Source organism: Nannospalax galili, unplaced genomic scaffold (genome assembly GCF_000622305.1).
Source record: "Nannospalax galili isolate Female #2095 unplaced genomic scaffold, S.galili_v1.0 scaffold204, whole genome shotgun sequence".
NCBI classification, from domain to species: Eukaryota; Metazoa; Chordata; class Mammalia; order Rodentia; family Spalacidae; genus Nannospalax; species Nannospalax galili.
Window position 1 is genome coordinate 1,096,370 of NW_008350959.1, and position 8,496 is coordinate 1,104,865.

Below are 8,496 nucleotides of genomic sequence, written 5' to 3' on the forward strand. Positions count from 1 at the left end.
AACTAGGCATAAAGGAAAGTACTGGACTAGGAGCCTGGAGCCACCATGCAACTTCTGGAACTAAACTTGGTTCCATTCATTAGTAAGAATTTTATGAGTACCAAGTATGTGACAGGCCTTGTCCTCGGTGCTGAGAAATTAGGAATGAATAACTTGAGCTCTCAAGAAGCTTGTATTCTAGGAGGGGGAAAAAGTATTATGCAAGTAAATACATAGATATGCAAGATGACTTTGTGTGGGAATAGAAGATATGAAGGCAGTTTAATGTGTGTTCTGATAGGGAGCAGGCTGGTAGTGAGGACGTGCAGTCCAGGAGTAGGACCCATCCTCAACTTTGGAAATGTCAGTAGTCCTTCTCCTATTTAAGCCCCACAGTGTGGAAGTGTCACCCACAGGACAAGAGGCACATGCACCGGAGATTGTAAGATGCTCCCTTGGGGTGTGGGAAGGAAACTTTAAATCTTACATTTAGTTTAGGTCGTTCTTTTTCTAAGTCTCTGATTTATAATGCATATGATAGGTTAGTGCCTAGATCCAATTTACACATAAATTTACATACATTGGAGGTATTGTTTTACTGAAGGACTGAAAAACGTCTAGTGCTGTGCTTTTCAACCTGTGCCCACGTCTGTTTGGGGTGACTGATTGGCTCCCTAACGGCTGCAGGGGAGAAGACCTCCCCATGCTTTTCTTTTTTTTTTCTTTTTAAGTATTCTTTTACATAAATAAGTGACTGAGAATTTCATACATGCATGTAAGGTGTTTTGATCAAATCCATGCTCACTCCCTCCCCTCCAACTCCGCCCATATCTCCCCATCACTTTTTTCTGATATCTTCTTGTAGTCTTTCTCCTTCTTTGATTTATTTATTTATTTTTATGGGGCTTTTGGTTACTCTAACAATGCCCCCTCTGAAGAGGTATCCCTAAAATCTTTTAAGGAATAGATACAATCTCCCAAATACTTTCAACATTTTTGGGCTTTGGAACAGAATATGTTGCTGAGGGGCACAAGGACATTTTGACTTTTAGCCAAGAAATTGGCTACTTTTCTTTGGGGTCTTTTTACCCTAACTGCCCAGCCAATTCCTACCTCCTATTCTTATCACACCATCCTCTGAAGAGGTTACCCAAATTTCGATAGGGAATCCGGATGCAGACTGCTCTGGCTTCTTCCATGCTGAACAAGGATGCAGGGTGAGGCAATTGGGATACCCCTCAGTGGGTCTATCTAAAAGACTCCCAAATTGCATAATCCTCCAGGAACAGCTTTTATCAGCCCTTTGCTGGGCTTCCTGAATCCAGGGAGCACATTCTTTGCCTGTAGCAGGTCTGGCTCTGACTCTTCCTTCTAAATTTTAAACTCTTTCCTTTTTCTGCCCTCCTAAATGTAACACTGTTGAGGGACTTTCTCCTTGTTGACACCTCCCACGTTTGTTACAGGCTTCAACCTCTTTCTCTTCATGGCCATTATTTTCATTATTCTTTCTCCAAACTATGTCAACTGCTTTTTGTTTTAGTATTTGAGACATCTTGCTGTACTTCGAGGTCTCTGGCTCGGTCTCAGTTTTTGGGCTAAAGCCATGGTCCTGCCTCAGCTTCTGGAGACTGGAATCACAAGCACGTGCCTCCTCACCCAGCCCACCCACTCTCTGTTGCTGGCAGCTTTGTCCTTCTCTGTCTCGTTAGGTGTGTTGGGGAAATGAGAAAACTGAAGCTGTAGCAGAGGCTTTAAATGACCTTTAAAAAATTATTATTTAAAATCAAGGAAGCAGCAAGGATTGGTGGCTCCTGTATGCAACTCTAGGTCTTGGGAGGCCGAGGCAGCAGGATCACCTAAATTAGGCCAGGCTGGGGTATAGACTGACACCGTGCCTCAAAATAAATATAAAACAAAAAATAAACTAAAATTTAAAAAGCTGTTTATTCACTTAGGGAGACTTGGAAGGACTGCAGTAAAGAGTCAGCCTTCATTTCTCCCTGGCTCCCCTCCCTGATCCACACCAGGTACAAGTGGGGGGTGAAAGTCTTATCCATACCACTGCAGGGTTCACAGAAAAGGAGTACTCTCAGGTCAAAAATCTTGTTCCTCCTGTGGGACTTCAGCACCATGACTCACAGCAAGATGCCAGCCCAGAGCCCTGTGGGCTACAGTGACCACAGAGGAGCTAAGACTCTGGCAGGGCTGAGGTTACAGCAGAGGTTGGGTCAGGGGAACTAGACTGACCTTTGAACGTGTTGCTGAAACTCCCAGGTCTCATCTCTCCGTCTGCTGAAGGCTAGGATAGAGAGAGACCCTTCCCTGGAGTCAGTAGGGAGTCAGGAATCATTGACTGCAAAAGAGTGACCACAGACACTTGGACAATGGGGCCCATGTGCAAAACTTTGTGCTAAACTCATCCTAGGAAATACATTTAGGGGGTTGGTTGTGGATTTTTGTTGTTGTTGTTGTTGTTTTTGAAGAAGGGTCTCCTATAGCCCAGACTGATGTTGAACTTCCTATATAGCCAAGGATGACCTTGAATTCCTGATTCAACAGACTCCACCTCCCAAACGCTTGGATCCCAAGGGTGTATCATCATGCCAGCTCTATGTACTAACTCTTCATTCTAAACATCAGTCCTAAGAGGGGGTTTCTCTAGCTATTGTCATTTCACACAGGAGAAAACAGACATAGCAAGCTGGCTCTCACAGGGAGAAAGGGCAGAGCTGGGGTTGCACACATTTCACCCCTGTCTGTCATAGTCCCCCATGTGGTAAGTGGCAGCTCTGATGGCAAAGATGGTTTCAGAACCAGATTAAAAATGCTGGAGCTCTACATATATCTATCCAGATAGAGTCAGAGTGGCCAGGTAGAGGGTGGCCAGGGCATTTGTGCAGGAAGTAGTAAGAGCTGACAGAGGCCTAGCTGAGCAGTGAGGCTCAGATCCAGTGACCTTTTCAGAGGTGTGATGAAAGGTGTATAGGAGCCTCCTTGAGGGGGCCTTGGATTCACAGTCTTGGGATCTGTAGTCTGCCAGATCTAAGAAGGTAGGCTGCAAAAAAGGCAGGGCTTTGGGGAGCATCAAGAGGCAATTAAGGGGTCAGGAAGATGGCTCAGTCAGTAAATAGCCTCATAAGCCTGAGGACTTGAGTTCAGATCCCTAGAACACATGTAAAAATCCAGGCAATGTGCGTGTAATCTCAGCAATGGGAGAAAAGAGACAGAGACAGGTGGATTCCTGGAAGCTTTTGGGATGACTAGCTGTGGAGAAGTTTCAGCCCAAACAAAAAGGGGGAAGGTGCCTGAGGACCAACACCCAGGATTGTCTTCTGACCTCCACACCAGGGCACCATGCACACATGTACCCAAACCCATACAAAGGCACACCACAAAATAAGGATGATGGGTTTGTAGAAGCTTAGAGGATTGGGAAGAAGGAGCTGAGACACAGCTGTGCTGAGGACTCTACAGCCTTGTCCTACAGACAAAACCATGGTGACCTCCATCTTCTGAAGCCCCTGGGTTGTCACCTCTTCCAAGGGCAGCCTAACCTTCCTCTCCCTGACTCTCAATGAGTTTTGGAGCTGTTATATAAGATTGTCCTCTGACAGATGCCTTCTTCCCAAGTTCCTCTGTACCTGTTTGCTTGCCTGTTCACCCCCAGGTGCCAGGATTGTCAAGGGACCCTCCCAACCCATGGCATGATTGGCAATTAGGTTCTAATTGCTACTGGGCTTGGGGAAACTAGGAGAGGGTCTCTCCTGCCATGTTGTGCAGATATGGAGAAGTCACCGTCCATGGTGGATATAGACATTCCAGTGAGGCTTTTGTCGGGGGAGCACCCACATTCCTGTAAGTAAACCCTTAACTATTTGTCATTGAGTAAACCCAGAATAAACTCATCAGTTTCCCAGACCTCGATTTGTGGTTGAGAGCAAGGGAAGGATGAGGCAGACATGGTTTATCCCCCCCATCCCCCCCAAGGAATTTTAGTAACAGGAACTTTCACTGGGGCCACTGGGGTTGGTGGTCTTGAGCTGCAGCAAGAATTCCCTGGGGCAGCAGTAGAACCACTGTTCCTGGCTCTTGTGAGGCAGTACAGGAGGAGGGACCTCTAGTGGGTGAGGGCACACAGCCAGGGTGGTCCTGCACCCCCACATCAGGACTGGGCAGAAAGTGTTATGCAAATCAGGAGTACAAGAGAATGGGGGGTGACTTGGTGGAGGACAGTTACTACACACTTTCTTCTAACCTGCCTACCATCCTCAGCCTCAAAATGCTGTTACAGGGACAGCAAACTGGCTCAGTGGGTAAAGGCATTTGCTGTGTGAGTCTGATGACCTGAGTTTGATTCCTGAACCTATATAGAGACCTAACTCCAAATTTGTTCTCTGAACTCTAAATGCATGTACACACACACACACACACACACACACACACACACACACACACTACATGCACACAAACTCCAAAACTGGTCATAGAATTAAGTCTTTAAAACTACTGTGACATTTCCTCCAGAGTGTGTTGTCTTTTCACTGAGGAACTACTCCTTCTCCCCCAAAAAACAGGCCTGGGTGTCACTCCATGACAGCTCTGTGTCTATGATTTCTTCACTCTGTTGGCGATGGCTCATGTCAAATTATATGGGACCCCAACTTCCATCCAGTTGTGTACTTACTTCAGAAATTTCTGGGTGAGAAAACAGGAGGTCCTAGAGATCCAACTGTAAAACCCATGTGGTAGTCATTGCCAGAGCCTGCCAGCTCCAAGAGGCTCTTGGCACTTGATGATAGAGAAAGGAATGGACCTCAGGAGGCAGATCACCTCCTAGCAGGGATGGGTTGTGGTTGAGACAGAATCTCACCATGTAGTCCAGGATGGCCTAAAAGTCATGGTAATGTACCTGCCTCAGCCTCCCAAGTGCTGAGATTACAAAAATATAAGCCATCCTACCTGGCAAGCACATATTTTAGACGAGTATTGCCCTGGGCCTCATTGGCCACATCAGACAACACACCAGCTGCCATCTAGCCTTAAAACATCAGGAAGCTATAGGACATTTGTTTCTTCCTCATCCCTGACTCTCCTCATCGCATGATGACCTTAGAACCATCAAACACTGGGAAAATTCTCCATTCACCTCATCCAAGAACAAATCAGAGGAGAAAGAGCCCCAGTCAAGGCAGATTGAAAAAGATACCTCCTGTTTACCACATAGGTGTCTCCTGGATGCCAGAACCACCACTGGCTTTGACCCAAATACCCAAGAGGATTGCTTCTCTGCAGTCTCCCCTGAAACAACCTACCTGTCATGCTGACTCGTGAGAATGAGAGGAGGACAGGTAGAGACCACAGGCACCCCACCTCAGCGGCCCCCAAGATACCCCATCTCCATGATGTTCCATGACCAGAAATGCCTTTTCCTGACAGGCAGCCATGTGCTTCCAAGCACCACTGCCTCTGAGGGACTTCACATGTGACCTGAGCCACCATCACAGACCCCAGGCCAATCTGCCATTGAGAGACTTCACATATGACCTGAGTCAATGCCACACAAATTGGGCCAATATTCAGGCTCCTCTGACACATAGGAGGCCAGCCCCCCACCCCATTAAAAGAAGACACTGCAGAAACCAGGCAGTTCACACCAAGTGTGTGAGAGGTGCTTTCCTATGGGAACCGAGGGACAGGGCATCTTTCCAGAAATACCATAGTAATATTAAACAACAGAGGGAGATTCTCTTTGTTTTTGTTTAAATATTTATTTTTAATTTTTTAGAAGAAGCATTTCATTACAGCTTTAACATACTCAATAACAGTTTCCAGAGAAAAAGATACATCTCATTCAAAAATGGCTATAAAATGTTTAGGCTCGCTGTTGAACCTAATAACCACATACTTAGAAAAAGCTTTTCATTACAACAGCATTGACATATTCAATAACAATTTCCAGAGCTAAGATGCATCTCTTTCAAAATTGGCTGGAAATTTTTAGGTTTACAGTTGAATTAATACAGTTACACAATATTACACTCTGTATAAACCCTATAATCACAGCAATGAAGAACAAACTAGGACAGTCTTATAGGGTTTATACAATGTTGTACTCAGTATTAACCCTATAAGACATAAAATTAAATGAGGTTTTAACCTTTTAAAAAAATCTGTATTTCATTATTAAAATAAGATGTTTCATATAGAAAATTTCATGTTTAATGCAAATAACACTAAGGTGTTTATGCATGCATTTCTAATCTCTATTTGATTATTACTAGTCATGGTCGATTACTTTCTGAGCTCCTTGGCATCTAAGCATGGATATAAAGTCATCAGGTAGATTTGATTTTTTAAAAATTATTTATTTGATAACCATATAATTAGAAGAGGCATTTCATTACAACAGCATTGACATATTCAATAAAAATTTCCAGAGTAAAGATACATGTCTTTCAAAAGTGGCTGTAAATTTTTAGGTTCACAGTTGGATTAATACAGTTATACAATACTGAACTCAGTATAAGCCCTGTAAGACATAAAATTGAATGAGTTTTTACCCTCCGTTATGCAATATTGAACTCAATATAAGCCCTGTAAGACATAAAATTGAATGAGTTTTAACCCTTTAAAGAAGATCTCTATTTCATTTTAAAACATGCTGTTTCCTACATTCTTAATGCTACTAATGCTTAGATGTTTGCACATGTGTCTTTAATCTCTATGTATCTGATGATTACTAGTCACAGTCGGATACACTCGGATCCTTAGTACCTGAGTATGGATATAAAGTCATCAGGTAGATGTCATTGGTAATGTTTATCACCTCTACTATTTAACATGAAGTAAATGTTTATGTTTCCTCCTCAAATATGCCTTTCTTTAAAATTTGTTGATTTTTCTGTGTGTATATCATACAGAACATCCCACACAGTCTTACTCATCTATATATCCAATTCCTAAATGGTACCCCCTCATAGCCTCGTCCCTCCCACATACTGGAGCCCACATACTCTGTTATCCCTGTTACTGTCCTCTATGTTGTTCACACCCCCAGCCATTCTCCTTTGCTTGTCCATATGCTGAATCTAGTCAGCCTATCTAGAGAGCCTTGTTTTAGGAAGATCAGCTGTTCCTCATCTACCACCAATCAGTTGTCAATATTCCTTTAGATAAGATTGGGGTCTGCTGTTCATTTTCCCAGTTCTGTGCTGGGTTACTGTCTGGGAGTCTCTTGGGCCACCTTGGCCAATAACTGAAAGGAAGGTATCACCTGTCTGGCATTGTTTCTTGTTATGTAGCCTTTAGCTATACATATGGACTCTTAAAAATTATATTGACCCCATTAATCTTTGGTTATACTTTCCTTTTGGGTGTTTAAGACCCTACAGTTGGCCCAAATAAAACAATTTATTTTTACTCTTAAGGTCGTTTGAGGATCTGTTCCTCAGGGGTCACATGGGTTTGGGAGGAGCCCCTGGCTCCTTTCTTTTACCAGTTCCATCTATGTGAAGATAAGTCAAAGGTCCTACTCGACCATGACTGGCTTTGCTTGGAAGCATGGAAGAAATGTTTCCTCTGTGTTGACCATCCTCATTGTAGACTGGACACTGGTTCAGGTCCATCTGGTTGAGTCTCCATGGCCTCCTTGTTCAAGAGGACACGTGATTCACCACAGTTACAGGACATTTTGAGAGATGCTCATAGTCCCCTGGAACTTAGTCGACGTAGGAGGGCAAGGAGCAAAAACTGTCCTTTATGTACCCCTGACCAAATTAGTATAGGCCTCAAAATATGGCTGTTAAACATCTAAGAAGGTTAGTACCACCATTCTGATACTTTTAAATTACCATATGCCATGTAGATAGAGCTTGAACAAAGTCCAAACCCTCTCAGATAAACCTTGCCCAAGCATATATTACATTTTTGATTTGGTTGTATGTATAATTTGTCAGTAGGTTGTTGGCTTAATGTGCTTCCCTCTGGTTTTCTAAAACTAGCTAGGCATTGTTTATCTCTCATATTGTCTAACCCTTCCACCATGGTTTCCCCATTTAAGGTGCCCCCATTTTCCCCATTTCTCCCTTAATAATACCCTTCTCCTATGGTCCCACCTTTCTTGAGCTCCTTCTTTCCATTTATCCCCTAGGTTCCTTGTATAACCTTTCCTCTCCCCTCCCCTTAACCCCATTATTGTCCATATCTCCCTTGTTAACACCTGTTTTCTACTGTTCTTCTCTTTCAGATTCTTTCTTTTCCTTTAGTTCCCTGGTTCCTCTTCATTATCCTGGTTCTTGGAGTTATGTCTGGATATATACTCACTTATAAGGGTTTGGTTCTAGGATCAACATATGAGGGAGAACATATGTTGATTTTTTTTCTGAGTCTGTGTTGCTTAGTATCACAGTTTCTAGTTCCATCCATTTACCTGAAAATTTCATGGTTTCATCTTTCTTTACTGCTGAGTAAAACTCCATCGTATAAATGAACCACATTTTCATTATCCACTCTTCAGTT